The sequence below is a fragment of the Glycine soja genome, chromosome 4, assembly GCF_004193775.1.
Source record: "Glycine soja cultivar W05 chromosome 4, ASM419377v2, whole genome shotgun sequence".
NCBI classification, from domain to species: Eukaryota; Viridiplantae; Streptophyta; class Magnoliopsida; order Fabales; family Fabaceae; genus Glycine; species Glycine soja.
Genome location: NC_041005.1, coordinates 37,935,155 through 37,956,653, shown reverse-complemented (window position 1 = coordinate 37,956,653; position 21,499 = coordinate 37,935,155).

Sequence of the window (21,499 nt, the reverse complement as noted above, 5' to 3'; positions counted from 1 at the left end):
CATTATTGAAAGTTAAGGCACAACTAAAATGAATCAAGATCCACAAACACAAGAATTAACAAGCATACATCAAGTCAACATGAATTAACATAAAGAAAGAAGGGTAGAAATCTTGGGTTGCCTTTCAGTAAGCACTTCTTTAACATCATAAAACACCCTCGCGGGTCATGGAGGTGGATGATGGTGGCCAATCTCTCAATATTGCCACCATTGTAGACCTTCAACCTTTGGTCATTCACTATCCAGCTGTGCTTCGAGTCAGTAGAAGAGGAGTCCATCGACTCAACTACTCCATAAGGCTTCACATCTTTGATTGTGAATGGGCCAGACAACTTGGACTTAAGCTTTACAAGGAAAAGCTTGAGCTAGAAGTTTTTCTTCACAAGTTTCCAATCATGATAAGCTTTCATTTTCTGCTTGTAAATCTTGGAGGACTCATAGGCATTGAGCCTTATTTCTTCCAGCTCCAACAACTGCAACTTCTGCTTTTCCCTTGATAAGGACTCAACAAAGTTGAGGAACTTGAGAGCCAGTAAGCCTTGTGCTCCATCTCTACTGGAAGATGACAAGCCTTCCCATAAACCATCTGGAATGGGGACAAACCAATTGGGGTCTTAAAAGCAGTTCTATAGGCTCATAAGGCATCATCCAATTTCACAACCCAAGCCTTTCTTGAAGATGCAATGGTCTTCTCAAGGATCTTCTTTAATTCCCTATTGGATACCTCAACCTGGTCATTTGTTTGGGGATGATAAGGAGAAGTGACCTTATGCCTGACATTGTAGTGCCCCAAAACCTTCTGCAACTATGCATTGCAAAAGTGTGACCCACCATCATTGATAAGTACTCTTAGGACTCCAAAGCGGGAGAAATGTTCTTCTTAAGGAACTTGATGACGGATTTAGCGTCATTCTTCTAAGCAGCAACAACTTCTACCCACTTTGATACATAATCCATAACCACTAGTATATATTCATTATTGTATGAGGATGGTAGAGGACCTACAAAGTTAATGCCCCAACAATCAAACACTTCTACTTCAATAATGTTCTGTAGGGGCATCTCATTCCTTCGAGAAATACCCCCAGTCCACTAACATTGATCACAATGCAGCACGTGTTCATGGGAGTCCTTGAAAATGGAGAAGAATCCGGACTATAACACCTTTGCAACTGTTCGATCCCCATTATAATGTCCTCCATAGGGGGAATTGTGACAATGCCACAATATACTCCTGGCCTCCTCTTTAGTGACATACCTTTTCAGCAAGTTATCTACTCCAAGTTTGAACAAATGAGGATCATCCCAAACATAACAGTGTGCATCATGGAGGAACTTCTTTCGTTGATGCCAATTAAGATCATCTAGAATGATTCTAGCTGCCTTGAAGTTGGCAATGTATGCAAACCAAGGCCACTCACTCACAGATAATAGGGATTCGTCTGGAAACTCATCCCGAATCTCTTGCTCCTCCTGAGTGACTTCTTCATTCACCAACCTAGATAGGTGATCAGCCACTAAATTCTTGCATCCCTTCTTGTCTTTGATCTCAATGTCAAATTCTTGGAGTAGTAACACCCATCTAATCAACCTTTGTTAGAAGGTACTTAATCACCACATGATCTGTGAAAATGATGACCTTAGAGCCAATCAAGTATGATCTAAACTTCTCTAATGCATATACAATTGCTAGCAACTCTTTTTCTGTGGTGGCATAATTCAGTTGTGCATCATTTAGGACCTTGCTAGCATAATAAATCAAATGAAACACCTTATTCCTCTATTGTCCTAGCACTGCTCCCACTGCATAATCACTAAAGTCTCACATCATCTCAAACTCTTGGATTCAATTTGGGGCCACAATCATAGGGGCTGACACAAGCCTCTCCTTCAAATTCTAAAAATCCAACAAACACTTTTCATTAAACTTAAACACAACATCCTTATTCAGCAGGTTACTTAATGGCTTGGCAATTTTGGAGAAGTATTTTATGAACCTTTGATAAAAGCCGACATGCCCGAGAAAACTTTGGATGCCTTTCACATTCATAGGTGGATTCAACTTCTCAATAACATCAATTTTTCCCTTGTCTACTTCAATCCCTCAGGACAAGATCTTATGGCCTAAGACAATCCCCTTTTGGACCATGAAATGACATTTCTCCTAGTTCAACACCAGATTAGTTTCTACACACCGCTGTAACACCAATTCCAAGTTAGATAAACAAAAGTCAAAGGAAAAGCCAAAGACAGAGAAATCATCGACGAACACCTTGATGCATTTTTCTACCTGATCAACAAAAATAGCTAGCATACATCTTTGGAAGGTGGCAAAGGCATTACATAACCCAAATGGCATCCTTCTGTAAGTAAAGACACCGAAAGGGCATGTAAAAGCGATTTTTTCTTGGTCTTTAGGATCTACTGCTATCTAATTATACCCCGAGTAGCCATCCAAGAAGCAATAAAAAGCTTGTCTAATTAGCCACTCCAACATCTGGTCCATGAACGACAAAGGGAAATGATCATCTCTTGTGGCGTCATTAAGCTTGTGGTAGTCTATACACATTCTCCACCCTGTGATAGTCCGTGTAGGGATGAGTTCATTCTTCTCATTATGGATCATTGTCATACCGCCTTTCTTGGGCATCACTTGGACTAGACTCACCCAAGCACTGTCAGAGATCGGATAGATAAGTCTTGCTTCAAGCAACTTGAGGACTTCTTTTTGGACTTCCTCCTTCATGGATGGGTTAAGTCTCCTTTGTGATTGTTTCCCCAGTCTATAATCAGCTTTCATCATGATTTTATGCATGCAGTAGGATGGGCTAATCCCCTTAAGATCGAAGATATGCCATCCTATTGCTACCTTATACTTCTTGAGTACCTCCACTAACTGTGCTTCCTTAGCTGAAGACAAGTCATTACTGATGACTACTGGCTTGGCATCATTTGCCTCAAGAAAAACATACTTCAGGTGAGGAGGTAAGACCTTCAACTCAACCTTAGGCTTCTCTGTTGTAGAGTCTTTTTTCAATTCTTCAAAAGTATATTCCCCTGAGGGAATCTATTTCAACCTATCTAAATCTTGCAGACAAGACCTGAGATCTTTCTCCTCCTCATTGGTCAAACATTCGATGGCATTCATCAAGGCTTTTTCCAATGGTGAATGAACGGTGAAGCATCGCATAGCAAGATCTGCTTCCTACTCAACCACCTCCACCTTGAAGCAGGTTTTGCTATCACTGAGGTGCTTCATCGCTGCAAACAAGTTGAAGGTCACCTTCTAGTCCTCCACACTTATTTCCAGATTACCATTCCCCATGTCCACAACACATTTAGTAGTGAGCATAAATGGATGGCCCAAAATCAGGGGCACATATGAATCCTCCTCTATGTCCATGATCACAAAGTCCACATGAAAGGTGAATTGCTAAACCTTAACCAGAACATCTTCAACCACATCGTATGGCCTTGTAATAGATTTGTCTGCTAGTTGAAGAGTTATTCTGGTTGGGATAATCCTCAGGTTCCCAATCCTCTGGCACATAGGGAAAGGCATCAAACTGATGCTCACCCTTGATCAATGAGAGCTTTTCCTACTAATACAGTCCCAATAAAGCATGGAATGGTCACACTTCCGGGATCCGTGAATTTTTGTAGCAAAATTCCCTAAATCATAGCACTACAATTCCCTTCTACCACAATGCTCTCATTGTTGATGTACTTTCCTTTCTTCGTGAGAAGGTCCTTCAAAAATTTAGTGTACATCGGCATCTGTTGCAGGGCTTCTCCAAAAGGGATGGCAATCTCTAGCTTCTTAAAAATGTCAAGAAAAATAGCAAAGTGTCACTCTTTTTCCTTTTTGGAAGGTAGCAAAGGATATGGGGCATCTTTTACAGGTACTGATGGTGCTTCCTTTCTCACCTCTCTAGCTAGTTGGCTCTTGGTCTTAGAGATTAAGACTTCACCACCACTCTCCTTGTACCTATTTTTTTTCTTTTACATTTTTCTCATCTCTTAATTCTTTCTCTTCATTGTTAGCCTTGTTCTTTTTCCTTTCATCCTCTACTTCCTCATCACTTACATCCTCCACTACTCCTTCAACTCTCTCTTCTTTTTCAAGGCTCTCATTTCTCTTGCTCCTTGCAAGGACCACCTTCCATTCCTCCTTTGGGTTCTTCTCTGTGCTCACCATATAGTTCCCAGTGGATTTCTCAGCCATATGCTTAGCAAGTTGGCCCACCTGCACCTCCAGATTCTTGATGGCTGACTCGGTGCTCTTATGATTGGAAATAGACCTATATGAACTCAATTAGGGTGTCCTCCAGCTTGGCAGTTCTCTCATACAAGTTAGGGCCTTGATTAGGGGGTTGATTGGATAGGCCTCCTTGGTCCTTGTTGAAGTTGTTCCCAGGATGGAACCTCCAACCTTGACCTTGGTTCTAAGAGAAATTGCCTCCCTGATGATAACCAAGGTTCCCCCTTGGTGATACCCCTGGCGATTTGGGTTGGCCATGTAGTTGAACTCTTTAGGCGCGTCCTCTTGAGTCATGCACATGCTTGACTCATGAGCTCCACCACACAGGGTGCATCCGCCAACTGGCTTCACAAAGGATGAAGCAGGTTGCAAAAATTGAAACTGTTGAGGAAGTTTGTTCAATGTCTCTGCGAGGGTCTCAATTTGCTAGGCTAAGAGTTTATTTTGAGCCAGTAATGCATCTTGAGACGTGAGCTCAAGAAGACTCTTCTTCGCGGGTGTATAAGCTTTATCACGTAGAATGACATGATCACTGGCTGCCATATTTACTATGAGCTTCATAGCTTCATCAGGGGTCTTCAATTTAATCTTTCCACTAGCAGAAGCATCGAGGAGTTGCTTAGAATGGGGTCGTAGGCCATCAATAAATATGTTTAGCTAAATTGGCTCACTAAACCCATGAGTAGAAGTCCTTCTATGTAGACCACAGAAGCAGTCCAGAGCTTCACCTAATGACTCATCAGGCAACTGGTGAAATGAGGAAATCTCTGCCTTCTCCTCGGCGATTTTGGACTCCAGGAAATACTTCTTCAAGAACTTCTCAACCACCTCCTCTCAAGTTCTCAAATTGTTTCCCTTGAACGAATGAACCCATCTTTTTGCTTCACCAACCAAGGAAAAAGAGAACAAATTAAGGCGGGTGGCATCTTAGGAAACCCCTACAATCTTCATCGTATTACATATCTCTATGCAAGTAGCCAGATGAGCATATGAATCTTCATTTGGCAGACCATGGAAGAGGTTGCCTTGAATCAACTGAATGAGGGAGTGTGGATATGAAATATTGGCCGCTTGAACTTTCGGTCGTGCAATATTGGTGAAATACTGTGGTGTTGAGGAGCTAGAGTATTCCTCTAGAGTTACTCTCGATGGTCGGTCTCCTGCCATTAAAGGCTCCTCAAAGATGTGCTACAGATTGGACACTGTCAATTTCTCAAAGACCATAAGAAATGTTGAAGATGATGTAGAGGATGAGGCTCCTTTTTACCTTTGATTTGCCTGCCTTTCTTGTTGCTTTCTTCTTCTCCTTGAAGAATTGTTTCTCCTGCAGGTTGCCTCAATCTCCAGATTTAATGGAACAAGGTCATCCATCAAAGTTTTACCTTGCATACAAGAAGGAAAGCAACTATAGAACAAGTTAACAAGGTCAAAGAATTAAATGCATAATAGAGTTAAGATAAAGAATTAAAGAATAAAGAATGATTGCTTAAAATTAGGATATGCAAACTACCAAGTACTAGGGACAAAGTCCCCGACAGTGACACCAAAAACTTGTTAACTCCTTGGCAAGTATACAAATCCGTTCAAGTAGTAATTTAAAACAGTAAGACCGACTGTCAAGTCCACAAGGACTTTGACTATACTCATGGTTTATATATGTCCAATTTTGAGCAATTAATGAATTAAATTGAATATTTGTAACATGATGATGCATAAATGTAAATTTGGCATAGATTAAACTACAGAGCTAGCATGTGCAACGGTGAGAAAAAAAACACTCAGAGCAGTGAAGTGACAATTGATGCAGAATTATGGGCATGTTGGGTGGTCAGCCTACCAAAACTACTCTTTAGGCAACGTTAATGATTTTTCTCTATTTAATATTATTTCAGTTATTACCTACATCCACTAGCATACCCTAGCCATGATTCCTCACATGAGAGAGCCTAAGTTACCTAATTTCACTCCTAATCCCTTAAGAGATAAATAAGACAAATTGCATTATGAAAAAAGATGCATAATTTAGGCTAAATAATACCATTCTATCCCTAGAGATGGATTACCTAGATGTTCTTTTCAAGTTCTTAAGAAATAAACATTTTCCTATGCCTAAACCTTATAACACTACATGAGCATGGATGATCAAGCCATAAACATGATAATAAGCATAGAAAAGAGACAATAATATCGAAATAACATTGAATAGATAGTTAAAATCATTACATCAAGAGTGTTTGGTTGTTGAGCTTCCAACAGTGGGGGGTTTAGCTTGTCATTTCCATGAAAGGCTTACAAATACAAAAAAGGGCAAAGGAAATGGAAGAAAATGGAGGAAGATCAAGATGAATGGAGACAGGATGCTCCAAATGAACGGTTCCCTCCAATGGGTCGTGCCCTAACTCTCATTCTCTACTGCCCAATAGAATGAAAATTCTTGTTCCCTCCTTTTTTTTTCTTAATACGTAGAATAGTCAAGTTTTTTGGCATTGACTATGCGCTAACAGAGATGGCACCCTAAGTGTGACGCAAAAAGTCCAGTTGGCTTAAGTGACCACACGCTAAGCACACACCATGCGCTTAGCGCACTTGCATGTGACAGCTAGCTTCCCATGTGGCTTCTTGCACTAAGCGAGCTTCTTGGGCTAAGCGGTCTTGACGCGTTGAGTGAGGCTATCGTGTTGAGTGTGATTCTCCAACTCTTTATTTCTCTTCCATGCCTTCTGTTGTATCTCTACAAAAAGTATACCACCAAAAACACTATAAATTTACTAACTTTAGCATCTGCTGGATAAAAACTTAGAAGAAGTTAAATTCCTAATGTTTTGACACAAAAGAAGCAATAAAAGAAAGGAAAATTAGGTAATTGCTATGCGATTTCAATACACAAATTACATATGCATAGCAATCATCAATTCCTATCAAGAGCAACTGACACGACTAAGCCTTTCTTCAAATTGTTGAAGAAACAGGAAGGAACAAAGTGGAATGAAGGATGTGAAGCTAACTTTTAGAAGCTCAAAGAGTTCCTTGCTTCACCACCTATCCTCACCGGGCCTTAACCAGGGAAGGACCTGATTTTGTACTTAGCAGTATCAGAACATGCCACAAGGTCAGTAATTGTGGTAGAGAAAGGAAAGCAAACTCTTGTTTACTACGTTAGTCGAGTCCTCTAGGAAGCAGAGACTCGGTATCAGATGATTGAGAAGTTAGCCTTAGCTCTAGTCACTTCTGCTAGAAGACTAAGGCCATATTTCCAGAGTCATTAGATAGTGGTCCAAACTAATCACAGTATATGAACAATGTTAAAGAAGCCAAAACTTGTAGACCGAATGATAGCTTGGTTGATTAAGCTATCAGAATTAGGAATCAAGTATGAACCAAGGGGGTCAATAAAGGCTCAATGACTAGTAGACTTTGTTGCCAAGTTGAAAACCACTACAAAGGAAAAGTCATTATGTTGGAAGTTGCACGTAAATGGATCGTTAAACACAAAGGGCGGTGGGGCTGGAGTAATTTTAGAAGGCCTATATGGAATAATTCTATAGTAATCCCTTCAGTTTGAATTCAAAACAACAAATAACCAAGTTGAGTACGAAGCCTTCTTAGCCAGCCTGAGGTTAGAAAAAAAAGTGGGAGTCAAACACATAAAGTGTTGGAGTGACTCCAAACTCATCAATGCACAACTGAATGGAGACTTTCAGACTAAGGACTCCCATATGACAAATTACTTTCACTTAGCTACCCAACTTAAAGAGGCATTCATTAAGTTTGAGCTCAGACATGTTGTAAGAGAAAATAATAAGAGAGCTAACTTGCTATCAAAGCTCACCAACATAGAGAAATGTGGGCAATCCAAAACAGTTGTCTAGAAAACGATCTCAACATTGAGTCTTGATAAGATTATGACGAGCGTAACTCCTATTAATCAAGAGTCGATGGCTGAGATCTAGGATTTATTGAATAAATGATTACTCTTGAAAGATAAAACAACAACAAGAAAGCTCAAATGAGATGTCGGTTACTATGCTATTGAAGGAGGAGACTTACATAGAAGAGGCTTCACAAACCCTATATTACTCAAGAACAACCCGAGTATGGGCTGAACAAGATGCATAGAGGAATATGTGGAATGCATTCAGGATCACGATCAATGGCCACTCGTGATGCAATCCTACCCCCCAAGGGCATTGGATAGAAGACTCCAAGAAGATTGGGCCAGAGATGCAAGAGAAGGCCCTAGGGTTCTCATGAGCCTTAGGGTAGATTTTGGGCCTATGGGCTAAGTATGATACCACTTATCTTTGTACATATTAGATTAGGGTTTAATTATTTTTGGCCTTGTATTTAGGGCTCCATAGTGTATGGAGGATACCCTAGTAATGTAGGATTTTTCAGCCCTTGTACTTTAGGGCACCTAGACTAGTTTTTGTATTAGGGATAGTTTTGTAATTTCACATGCATTAAGTGCACTATTTGATGTGTGTTGGGAGAGAAATTTAATTGAATTGGAAGAAGCCCAATCCAATTAAATTTTGGACCAACCTTAGGGGGAGGTGAGCATTTGCTTGCTACAGCCCATTGCCACATCATATAGTCACACTTTGTGCATGTCCTTCATGTTTTACATGCCTCATGACACCTAAGCACACTTAGTGGAGAATCATGGACTTGATCTTGGATTAGCGGGCTGAACTATAGCTGAAATTCAATAATCATAATTAGTGAAATTTTAGCTCCACAAATTCAAATTCAAATTCAAATTCAAGTGAAATTTGAATAAAAATTCAAATTTTCCTCCAATTTTGTGTGACACTTAGCCTATAAATAGAGGCTTGTGTGTGAACTTTTCCAACTTTGATCATTTGAGAAATTAGACTTCAAATTTCAGACTTCATTTGAGGTATAAATTTTGTCCCCTCTCTCCCTCTCCCTCCACTCATCTTCTCCTAGCTTCAAGCTCTTATCCACGACTTCCTATGGTGGTGAGCTTGTTCTTGACTCATATTCTCCTTGAAGTGGCGTCTCCAATCACCTTTCCTCCTTCTCCATTCCACTATGATTGATCTTCAAGAAGCAAAGGACTCCATTGATGAAGAAGATCCAAGGCCCACAAGCTTTACATGGAGCTACATCAATTAATCTCTATAGGACAATTCAAACACACATCAAAAGTTAAAACGGAACGACTAGTCGGGGTTTCTACCTCAAGATCATTATTCAAAAAAGGCATACAAAGCTTAAGTTTCTCCACACACAAGCAAGATATAAATGAATGGGTTGCACCAAAATTGAATAACACAAGTAAGGGAATCCCACTTATGAAACATTTACCTTGGATTAGATCTTTGGATTTCGAAGCTTCAGCGCCATTAAGAGTAAAAACTCTTCTTGTGGCCTTCGGGCCTCCAGTTTGGTCATTCAGACTCCCACCATTCTACTCCTTTTTGGGATGTGGGAAGTCTCTTAGAATATGACCTTTTTATCTGCAGTTAAAATAGGTCATGTCTTTGTCCTCCCAATTTGATGAAATGTGGCCTGGCTCACCACACCTGTAACAAACTATATGAGTTGAGAAAGTAGTGGGTTTGCTACCACTACCACAAGAAAATCTCATAGCAGCAGTCCTCTGATTGGGCAATTACCATATTGCTTAGGAGGGGTCAAGTATGGTTTATCCCGATTTTGGGATCCATTCTTCTTGTTCTTCATTGGGCCCGTACTCCGATAATATGCCGCCTTGTCTCGGGAGTCTTCATCCTAAATCCTACACATGTTCACCAATAGTGGGAATTGATGAAAACCCTGATAATTCACAACTTGCTTCACCTCAGGTTGCAAGCCATTCAGAAACTTCACACATTTTGAGCTTTCACCATCTTTTCCTTGGTAATGAGAAAAGTACCTCACCAGCTCTTCGAACTTGGCTGCATATTCAGCTACAGTTATGTTCCCTTGCTTGAGCTATCAAAATTCTATCTCTTTCTTATTCCTAACATCTTCAAGAAAATATTTCTCTAGAAATACCCTCTTGAAGGTTTCCCAGGTCACAACTTGACCTTTAGCCTCTAAGCATTAGCGAGTGTTCTCCCACCAACACTCATCTTCTTATACCAGAGTGTATGTGCCGAAAGAAACCTTCTGCTCCTCCGGACATGCAATCACTCAGAAGATCTTCTCAATCTCCTATATCCAGTTCTGAGCACAATCAGGGTTGTATCCTCCATTGAAAGCAGGGGGATTGTTTCATTGGAAGCGATCCAAACCTTAATATTCAACAACTCCAGCAGCTTCTACTATACATCATGTTGGATCAAGTGGCCTCGGAATAATTAAGAAGAGGGGGGGTTGAATTAATTATTAACGAACCTTTACTAATTAAAAATCTATCCTTCTTAATGTTACCAAAAGTAAAAGCAATAATTAAAGTGCACAGCGGAAAATAAAGAGTGTAGGGAAGAAGAAGACAAACACAAGAATTTTATATTGGTTCGGCAACAACCCGTGCCTACATCCAGTCCCCAAGCGGCCTGTGGTCCTTGAGATTTCTTTTCAACCTTGTAAAGTCCTTTACAAGCAAAGATCCACAAGGGATGTACCCTCCCTTGTTCTCTTTGAACAACCTAGTGGATGTACCCTTCACTAGAACTGATCCACAAGAGATGTACCCTCTCTTGTTCTCAGTCACAACAACCCAAGTAGATGTACCCTCTACTTGTACCACAAAGGATGTACCCTCCAATGTGTTAAGACAAAGTTCTCAGGCGGTTAGTCCTTTGAAATCTTTTGTTTATGGGAAAGGGAAGAATCAACGGAATTCTCAGATTGTGTCGTTTTGAATTCTTTGACAAGGGAGAAGGAAGACACAAAAGAATTCAAGCGGTTAGTCCTTTGTTCTTTTGGAAAAGGGAGAAGAGAGACACAAAAAGAATTCAGGCGGTTAGTCCTTGTCGAATTCTTTCTGGCAAAGGGAGAAGAGAGACACAAAAGAATTCAGGCAGTTAGTCCTTCGTTCTTTTGGAAAAGGGAGAAGAGAGATACAAAAAGAATTCTGGCGGTTAGTCCTTGGTGAATTCTTTTTGGCAACGGGAGAAGGGAATGAAAAAGATGAATAGCACACTTTTGTTTTCAAGTTTTAGAAAACCAGAAAACTTTAGAAAGCTTTTGGCAAAGGAAGAAGAAGAAAAAAATCAAGAAGATGTTCAAAGAGATTCAAAGGTTGTAAAGGATTGCAATAATTGTTCTTAAAATGCAAGTTAAGGTCTTGCTTTTATAGACTCTTCATGTCTGGTCAAGAAAACCATTAGAAGAGTTATAACCTTTAGAAAAACTTGAAAACCATTGGAAGAGTTACATCTTTTAATTTTTATTAAAAAATTATCACTGGCAATTACCAAATAATTGTAATTGATTACACAAAGCATTTTTGTGAAAGGATGTGACTCTTCACAATTGAATTTGAATTTCAACGTTCAAACACACTGGTAATCGATTACCAAAATCTTGTAATCGATTACACCATTTTGAAATTAATTGGAACGTTGTAAATTTAGTTTGAAAGCTTTTGAAAACAAATTTTGCCACTGGTAATCAATTACAGTAAACTGGTAATCGATTACCAGAGAGTAAAAACTCTTTGGTAAAAGCTTTTGTGAAAACTTCATGTGCTACTCATTGTTTTGAAAAAAAATTTAGTACTTATCTTGATTGAGTCTTTTCTTGATTCTTGAATCTTGAGTCTTGAATCTTGATCTTGATTATTCTTGATTCTTGATTCTTGAAACTTGATTCTTGAATTGTTCTTGACTCAATCTTGAAGTTCTTGACTCAATCTTGAAATCATTCTCTTGGGCTTTTTGTCATCATCTTTGTTATCATCAAAAAACCTTGAATCAATCTTGATTCATCATCATGAATCAATCTTGATTCATGACTCAATCTTGATTCAATCATGAAGCTTGCTTCTACACATCATTCACATGTCAGAACATAATTCAATTTTTAGATGTATCTAAACTTGGGATTTACACGCCCAATAAAAAGAATCAAGGAACCAACTATAGAAGAGTTGATAACAAAACACAACTCTCTCCCAAAATAAATTCCAACATTATCACGTCGGCTTGGCGGCTCCAACATCACCTACTGCTGCTCATCTACTCCCATGAACGAAAGTTCACAATCATCATTGGTACCAACCACACAACACAAAATTGTAAGGGTGAGTTTATTATAAAAGATCAACAAACACCAAATGACATTGATTAGCAAGAAAACAATAACAGTAACCACAATTATTCTTAACAATCCATCAGTTCAGCATACACTTAACAAACAAGTCATCAACTTTTTCCACAATTCAAATCAATTATGCTCAAAATGATGCATGCACCTGACTTAACTCTCAAATGCAATGTGGTACCATTCATCAGGAAATAGCCTAAGCGTGTCCACATGACACTCTCACTTAGGAAAACTAGGCAACAAGTGTCAAGGTCACCCTATCATGCACAAGCCACTTCCCCCCATGGTGATTAGCCTGAGTCTCAAGGAAGTTCTAAATAGAGTGACATGCCCTATGTACCCGCATTTTTCCTCATGAAAAACCACAAGTACTTACTAAAAAAAATTTATACTATTTCCATGCAATTATGAAGTATGAAACATAGAGACCATCAATGCATTGACTGTGGATAGTTAAAAATTCTAAGCAATCCCCTTCGCTCTCCAAGGACGCTTGAAATTTTTAAACCAATCCCTTTCCTTCTCCAGGGATATCCAACAGGTCACTGCACCCCCATATACATACACAACATACATCCATCACAATGACATCATCAACATTAACATTATCTCATCTCAACAACATCATCAACATCAACATCATCTCATCTCAATGTCATTCATCAACATCAACATCATCTCATCTCAATATCATCATCAACATCAACATCATCTCATTTCAATATCATCAACATCACAAGCAATCACATTCCACATATATACATATAACTCATGCCTAGGATTCACATTCCCCGAGTCTTCAGACATCATACATCACATATCATAATGAGACTGGTATTTTAAGGAAAATTCTAAATTAAAGAGGAGAACTATGGCATACAAAACAAACTCTTATGCCTATTTAAAATTTAATAAAGAAGTATATGGAAGGACAAATATAAAATTTTGGGCAGTGTCTCCTCTAAAATTAGGAATTTTTCTCAAAAATTCTAATCATTATAAGAACAACATCATTCATAATTTCATTCATTAATAGTAAATATATTGCATCCCATTAGTTTAAAACACAGTTTTTCTTGAAAACCCACATGCAACCAGGATAGACATACATCCCCATGATTGGGTTCCCTGATCCCAACTATGATATCAAAAGTTGTAAACAAATAATAAGCTCCCTTCACCTATCTATATCTCTTCGTTAGTTCCTCGCAGTGTTGTTCTAAGATCTCTTAGGTTTGAGTCCTTTGGTCCAAACCCAGAGCTCTATATACCAAATCAAAGACAATTCAGTATAGATTTCCAAGACAAGGTTAATATTAACATTCAGGTTCAAATACCCATTCAGTTTTAAAAGAGACTAAAATGGTGTTTTTGGGTTCTACATCAAAGAGACGTCATTTTGAAATTCCGATCACGCCAATATGATCGGGGTTCAACAAAGATCACAAAACGACAACAATTTTATAAAATGGAAACTTTTACAACGTCTCATTTTCAAAGGTTATTCAAAGGAAGTGTCATCAAATAGCAGTACCCAAATCACAAGAGATACTAAGAGAGGCTCAAACTAACTAGGAGATCACAAGGAAATCATGGTTACCTCAAAGAAACCACGAAAGGAAGGTTGAGAGCTCCATTCTCTACCGAATCCTCGAGGTGGGTTTTGAAGATTTTGCTCCTATTAAAGTATTCCTCTCCGTACAATAGAGAGAGGAAGGTTAGGACTTTAGGTGAGGGTTTTGGGAAGAGATAGATAGATAGATAGAGAGAGAGAGAGAGAAACATGTTTTTGCATGCTAATGGACATATTAATAATATGCAGATCTCGCTTAGCGAGCTCGTCTCACTAAGTGAAATTAACCTTTTGATGTTGAGCGTGACATTTCGTGCTAAGCGAATTATCTCCTCTGTGTGGAATTGCACTTAGCATGCTTGTCTCACTAATGGTGTTATTTTATAAATCCCAACGGTCAAAACATGCAGGTGTGGGTTGCAAACCTACAATCCATGTTTGAAGGCGATCTAATGGCTAACAAGTCTGAGATCATGGTTTTACCAAAATAGGTTTTGGGTCAAACTTGAAATCATACATTTCAAACACAAATCAATCAAACTCCACATAACCTAACATCCACACCAAGCAGTTGCATAAGGATAATTCACACAACACTGCAACTAATCCAAATTAATCAAATAATCAAATAATAGAAGAAATACATCAAACATCTATTTTCAGTTATCAAAATTTAAGGGTGTTACACACCCCATCATTATTCATGGAATAGCTCACGAAGAAACACCGTCATGAAGAGGTTCTTCCAAATTTAGCTAGAACACCCCCAAGCTCTAAAGTAGGTTATAAGAGCTTTATAAAATTTAGACCACTAGGCATCTTTCCGGTCTTGCATCCTCACCAGCTGAATTTGTATTCATTCAGTCCAGTCTAGTGGAAGCTGAGACAAGTGCTACTTATTGGTGTTTAGTTCGAGTGGATAAGCACTCTAGGAGGCGTCTTTTCAATAGTTACATTTGTTCAAACACATTAAATGTTTTTGTACATTTTTTAGGATAGTGCAAACATTGTGTCTTTTCATTTTGAATTGTTTTTAGGATACTCGAGGGTCACATCCATCTAGCCAATCAAATAGGGTATCCTTGTTTTGACTAATGAAATATTAGCACTTTTCTTCGAGTGTCTATTCATCTTGTCGTGTTGATTTCTCTAATTTGGTTTATTAGGATCTATTAGGTCATGAATCGAATAATTTTCGATAATTTTTTATATTAGATGGTCACTATGATGATTTTGGGTGTTTTGGAGCTAAGAAAGTTGGAGTTTCTTTGGTATGACATGGCCACTTATGATTCTAGGTGCTAGTTTAGCTGAGAAACTTGAGTTTTTATGATCTAATTTGATCACTCAAAATTCTTGGTGCCAATTTAGCCAAATAACTTATGTTATTTGGTCTATAGTAATTTCAAATAATAGGTTATTTGATAATTCAAGTGCCAATGACCCATTTCTTCTTTTGTGTATTGCAATGTTGGGTGGTATTTGACTCTAGGTCCCTTGAACTAAGTGATATTCAATAGGTCCCGATTATTCAAGTAGCTTCTCGAGGAGCCTTTTCGAGTTTGGGTAGTACAAATGTCCCCCAAGCTTTGAGTTGGAGAGTAGATACTAGTAGAAGTATCCTGCCTTGGGTTATATGAGATGAGTATTGGTCATTTAACTCATCCAGGGATGTTTTAGTGGTCGACCCAAAATGCCCTTAGGGTTAATTCTAGATGTCGAGTAAAATTCAAACTCAAGTGTCTGTATTTTTGTTTGTTTGCATGCATGCTTTTATCAGTTAAGTAACGTATAAAACCCTATAATTTTACTAATTAGGGAATGATTGGTTGAGCCAAGGAGTTCATGGATCCTTTTTGGTCTACTGAGTAATTGAAACTATTAAGTTGAGGGATTCATAAACCCTCTTCGATCTATCGAATAATTGCAAATCTATACAGTCGAGGGGTTTCTAAACCCTCTCCTGTCTACCGAGTAATTGCAAATCTACCCAGCCAAGGGGTTTGTAGACCTTATTCGATCACTAAGTATTTTATTTGATCAAAGGGATTGAAATCCTCTTCAATATGTTGAGTGGTCAAATAGCCAAGGGATTCATGTACCCTCTCTTGGTCTACCAAGTAATTGCATTTCTATCAAGTCAAGGGGTTCGTAGACCCTTTTTGGTCTACTAAGTAGTTGCAATCTGATTGGTATACTCGAATCTAATATTCTCAACTAGTCCAAGAAATCGATTGGTCAACTCAAATCTAATATTCTTGGCTAGTTGACCTCGATCTAGTCAGAGCTGATTGGTCTACTCAAATCTAATATTCTTGATTAGTGGGTTTCAATCTAGTCAGAGTTTGTTTAGTCCAAGAAGTCGATTGGTCTACTCAGATATAGTATTCTTCACTAGTCGGTCTTGATCTAGTCGGAGTTTATTTATTCCAAGAAGCTTATTTGTCTACTCAAATATAATATTCTTGATCTAGTACTCGGATATAATATCTTTGATAACGACTGTCAAATCGTTCAAAAACAAATAAAACTAAGAAATTCTGTAGCATAGGATTAACCTAGGTTGAACTCAGAAATATGATTCAATATGGTTCCTACATTTATTAACTTGTAAACAAAAAGGGGAGAATTTTATCGAACTGTTTGTAAACAACTATAAAGGAGTGAAAAAATACAGAAACAGAGTTGAAGAAACAACACAGAACAAGAATAGAACACAATTCAAGTTTAAAAGCATCAATTCAATTCACCAAACCAATGCAAATAGAATTATCACATTTACTACGAATGATGTTCAATGTGAAAGTTCACTCAAATGCATTAGAGAAAGTTCAATCAAATCAATCTCTAAATTGTTTGAAATCGCAAATTAGAGTGGACAATTATCCAAACAATCTGTGATTTATTTTTGAAATTAGGAAATGAATCCATAACCTAATCCATTTTCAATCCTAAACATAATCATAATCATGAAAAATGAAAATAGGATCGAAGAGAAAGAAGAACATTCACAAAGAGTAGAAAAACCAAATCAGAACTCAAATTCAGTCTTACTTGGAGTGGATCCTTGGATTGATTAATTGTTTAGCCCTCCATGATCATCGCCATTGGAGAAACCACAAATTTTTGTGCAAGAAAATGGTGGAACAAAAGTGAAAAGATGAAGAATGAAGAACAATTGAGAGAAAAGAAAGCTTGCACACCAAGTTTTGCACAAAATGAAGTTCTTAGTGAAGTTAAGTTCAATTCCTAACTAACTATCTAACACTAAAATATAGAGTGTTAGTAACTAACTAACTAACTAAACTAATTACACAAAACAAAAGCCCAAACTCGCAACCTAATTATTTAAGTGTAGAGGTTCTGACTTCCAAACTCAATTTAACCCTCGAAACAGAAGAATTGGCCAAAGCTTATTTGTAACAAAATTAAATATATTTTTCTCAGCTTTCTAGGGACTACTCACACGTTCAATTTAGAGTTCTATAGTGTTCTCTAGGCCCTACACAAAGCAGATAGGTCAAGTAAGCACAAAATCAGAAATTTAGCTACAATTCTCAATTAAGCTCATTCATTTGCCTTAGACCAAAAATGAGTTAAGGTGAGAAAATAAGGGTCAAAGAGATGTCAATTGAGATAAGAAGAATAGAAAAATATTAAACTATAAATGCTCAATCAATCTTCAGCTAGTCGGTCTCAATCTAGTCAATTTATTTAGTCAGTCTTGATCTAGTCAGAGGTTTTTTAGTCCAAGAAGCCAATCCACTACTAGAAAATAAGGTTTTAACATCGGTTATTAACCGATGTTGAAAGTACCGACGTTGAAAGTAATACCGTTAACATCAGTTTTTTAAAACCGATGTTAACATAAAAATGACAACATCTATTTTTCACAAAACCGATGTTATATAGTAAGAATTATAAAAAAAAAGTCATATATATCTTCATTTCAAAACCCATCAAACACTAAAACCCCCTCATCCCATAACTTTGTCAAGTCTTCAATCAAGGGACTGAGATAAACATCACTGTCATTTCCTAGCTGTCTTGGGCCCAATATCATCATAGATAACATCATGTATTTTTGGTTCATGCACAACCAAGGAGGCAAATTGTAAATTACTAGAAAAACTGGCCATGAACTGCGTTGAGTGCTTAAACTGCCATATGGATTCATTCCATCAGTGGCTAGTTCAAGCCTAAGATTTCTTGTCTCTTTGCCGAAATCTGGATACAAACGATCAATCTTCTTCCACTGGGAGGAATCAACCGGATAACGGAGCATTCCATCATAGTTTCTCTCATTTGCATGCCATGTAAGGTCTTTTGGGTCGTCTCCATTAGCAAACAGATGCTTAAACCTTGGAATGATGGGAAGATACCACAACACCTTCGCTGGGGGGCCCTTCTTTGAGTTTTTGTCACTACTACACTCGTCATCATCCTTCACTTTGTACCATGATACCCCACACCTAGGGCATTTTTGCATTTCTTGAAAATCATGTCTGTACAGTATGTAATCATTAGGGCAAGCATGAATCTTCTTATACTTCATACCCATTGAACACAATATTTTCTTGGCCTGATAGTAACTTTTCGGCAACGTGTTTTCCTCTGGAAGCATATCGTGCACTACTTGAAGCAATGAACTGAAGCTTTTGTCACTCCACCCATATTTGACCTTCACATTAACCAGACTTAACACCTTTGACAATAGCGTCAAGGAATTCTTGCACCCTGGATACAAAGGCTTCTTTGAATCAGCTTGTAATGTATCATACATAGGGGCATGTGCTTGCTGAAAAAACTCTTGTCCAAGATCACAAATCATATCCTCTAAGCAATCTCCCATTTCTACATCAAATGGTTCATATTGGGACCCCCTCTGCATGTCTGTCAATTCACAATGCCATATCCACACTGTATAATTCTTCTTAATCCCATCACACAACAAATGCTCTCGTATGTCGTCCAATATTTGTCGTCTCCCATTCAAACAATTTATATAATGACAAAAAAAATTTCCATCCCCATCCGGTCAACTTCTTTCGGAAGCAAATTGCAAGAACTCTTCCACGCCTTCCTCATATGTAGGGCTCATGCGACTTTTATTCATCCAACTTCGATCCATCTAAATAATAACTATGTGATACTCACAAAATTATTCGATGCATGAAAATCTCACCTTTTCATTATAGATGTGGCCCTATCCCATTCAGGAAGACATTTTTTTATGGTAGCTTCATACGTCAAGGTTAAGTCTATTTTGTTAAATTTGATAAAATTTTGGTAGCATTTCGCATTGATCTCCAAGTACACAACATGAAAGCGGTGAGATTAATTCCTCGACAATCAAGTAGGCACTCAAAGAACAACTAGAAATGCATTGTAGCGAAATTTCATCAAATTCAACAAAATAATCTTAACCTTAACGCATGAATCTACCATAAAAATATGAGTCTCCCCAAACTATCCAAACGGATAATTCAAGATTCAATACAATGATTAATGCAAACTGTCCGCAAGAATCATTGTATTTAATCTCAAACGGGAATCTAAGGTTCACTCATGATGAACATAATTTGTATAGCATATATCAATTCTCATTAATGGTAGTGAACAAGTAATAAAAACATTGGTAACAAACAACAACATCAAAAGTTTACAAAAAAACATTTGTACCTGTGATTATGAGCAACACGATCCAAAAACAGAGCAACAAACTAATAAAGAACTCAATGACCACCTACATCAATCATTGTTCCCAAAAGCATTAGATATAAAAAATCCCCACCTACATCAATCATTAACCGTATTGCTAACATGTGACATACAAAAGTTGATTGACAAACTTACCAACAATTCAAGCAACAAACTTGTGTGAAGCTGGGTTGGAGTGGAAGCAAGGAAGTCAAGGCTCAATAGAAAACCAAGCAATTCAAGACACCCCAAATATGGTAGAAACACTGAAATCAACAACTTCTGGATATTATTTGAATTATTGTTCAAAATCAATAATTGAGTTTATAATTTTTTTGTCAGAATCACCAACTCCTAGTCTCGTGCAATTTGGTAGGGACAAAAAGCCTGTGATGCTAATGCATAATCATATAGCTAACTATAAATATCAATCATAACAAAAATAAACTTATTTATTCTTACTAACTGAATTTTTTATTAATATTCTACGTGTCCATGGCCTACTTATACATGTTCCTTAGATAGCATCATAAGAAATACCCTAAACTCCAACATGTTTCATCTATCATAATTAAACTAATTGATTGATTGGTAACAAGTCATGCTTTTTCTTAAGAGGCAAAATATAATACATTAAAAATACAGACTAACCACAAGTTTTTTTATAAGCCAAGAAAAAATTTTGTACTAAAAACACTAACCTTCACAATTCATATAAGTTGTATCAAAGGCTAGAGACAAGTATTACCAATGACCAGACGATCAAATCTTTCTATCCACTTGTCAACTTCAGCAAGAACATTGCTTGATATGATTTTCGTGTCCTCTTCCCTAAAATTAATTAGCCTCACTAAAATCAACAACCACTTGGTTTTTTAAAATGTGTAAATAGAAATATCTAAATTAAGTACATAGAAGTTGTACCTAACACTAAATGATTCTTCCAAAATAGGGAGCTCAATCAACTCGGTCAGTAGCTTTTAATGACAGGAGCAATGTCTTTCTTTTGCACAAAATACGTGGGACAAATCTGCACCCTACAAGCCTAGAAAAATAGTTAGATAATTTGATTCAATAAGAATAGGTAAAATAACTTCCAAAGAGAGAAAAATAAACTTGAAGGTAGAAGTTTATCGGTGTGTATTATACAATCAGCCAAATTGGTGGAGAATTCAGCACGAGGGAGCAAAAGGTAAATGAAAAAAGAGTTCACATACTAACAATTTATAAAACTGATATGGTAGCAAAATATGGGGCTCCACACGGAACCCTCCTATAATAGCTATTTTCTTGATTTGATACAAAGTGAAGGAAAACACTATATATTTATAATATCTATCCAGCCTTAAACATAAATTTAAATAATACAAGGTTAGTCCTCTACTCCTCTGGAAAATATCCTTTTCCAGACACCCCAAGCAATGCTATAATCATCTTTTTCAGACAGTGGTTATTTGAATTATTGGCATTGGTGAAAAGTTATGCTATTTTGTTTGATCGTGCATGTGAGCAAAATTAAAAGAGAAGTTGACTTTCATGCTATTATGCAATAATGTCTTGTATGTTGTACTTTTTAATAATAATGCATTATTTTTAAATACCACCTACTATTTGTTGCAAAGAATTGTTTGTCTTTGGCTTCACTAACGAATGCAACTCTCTCACGAGTCCTTCACTCAAATTTTTCGAAGCTCTATTGTACATTTTGTGAATTTGCCTTTTGT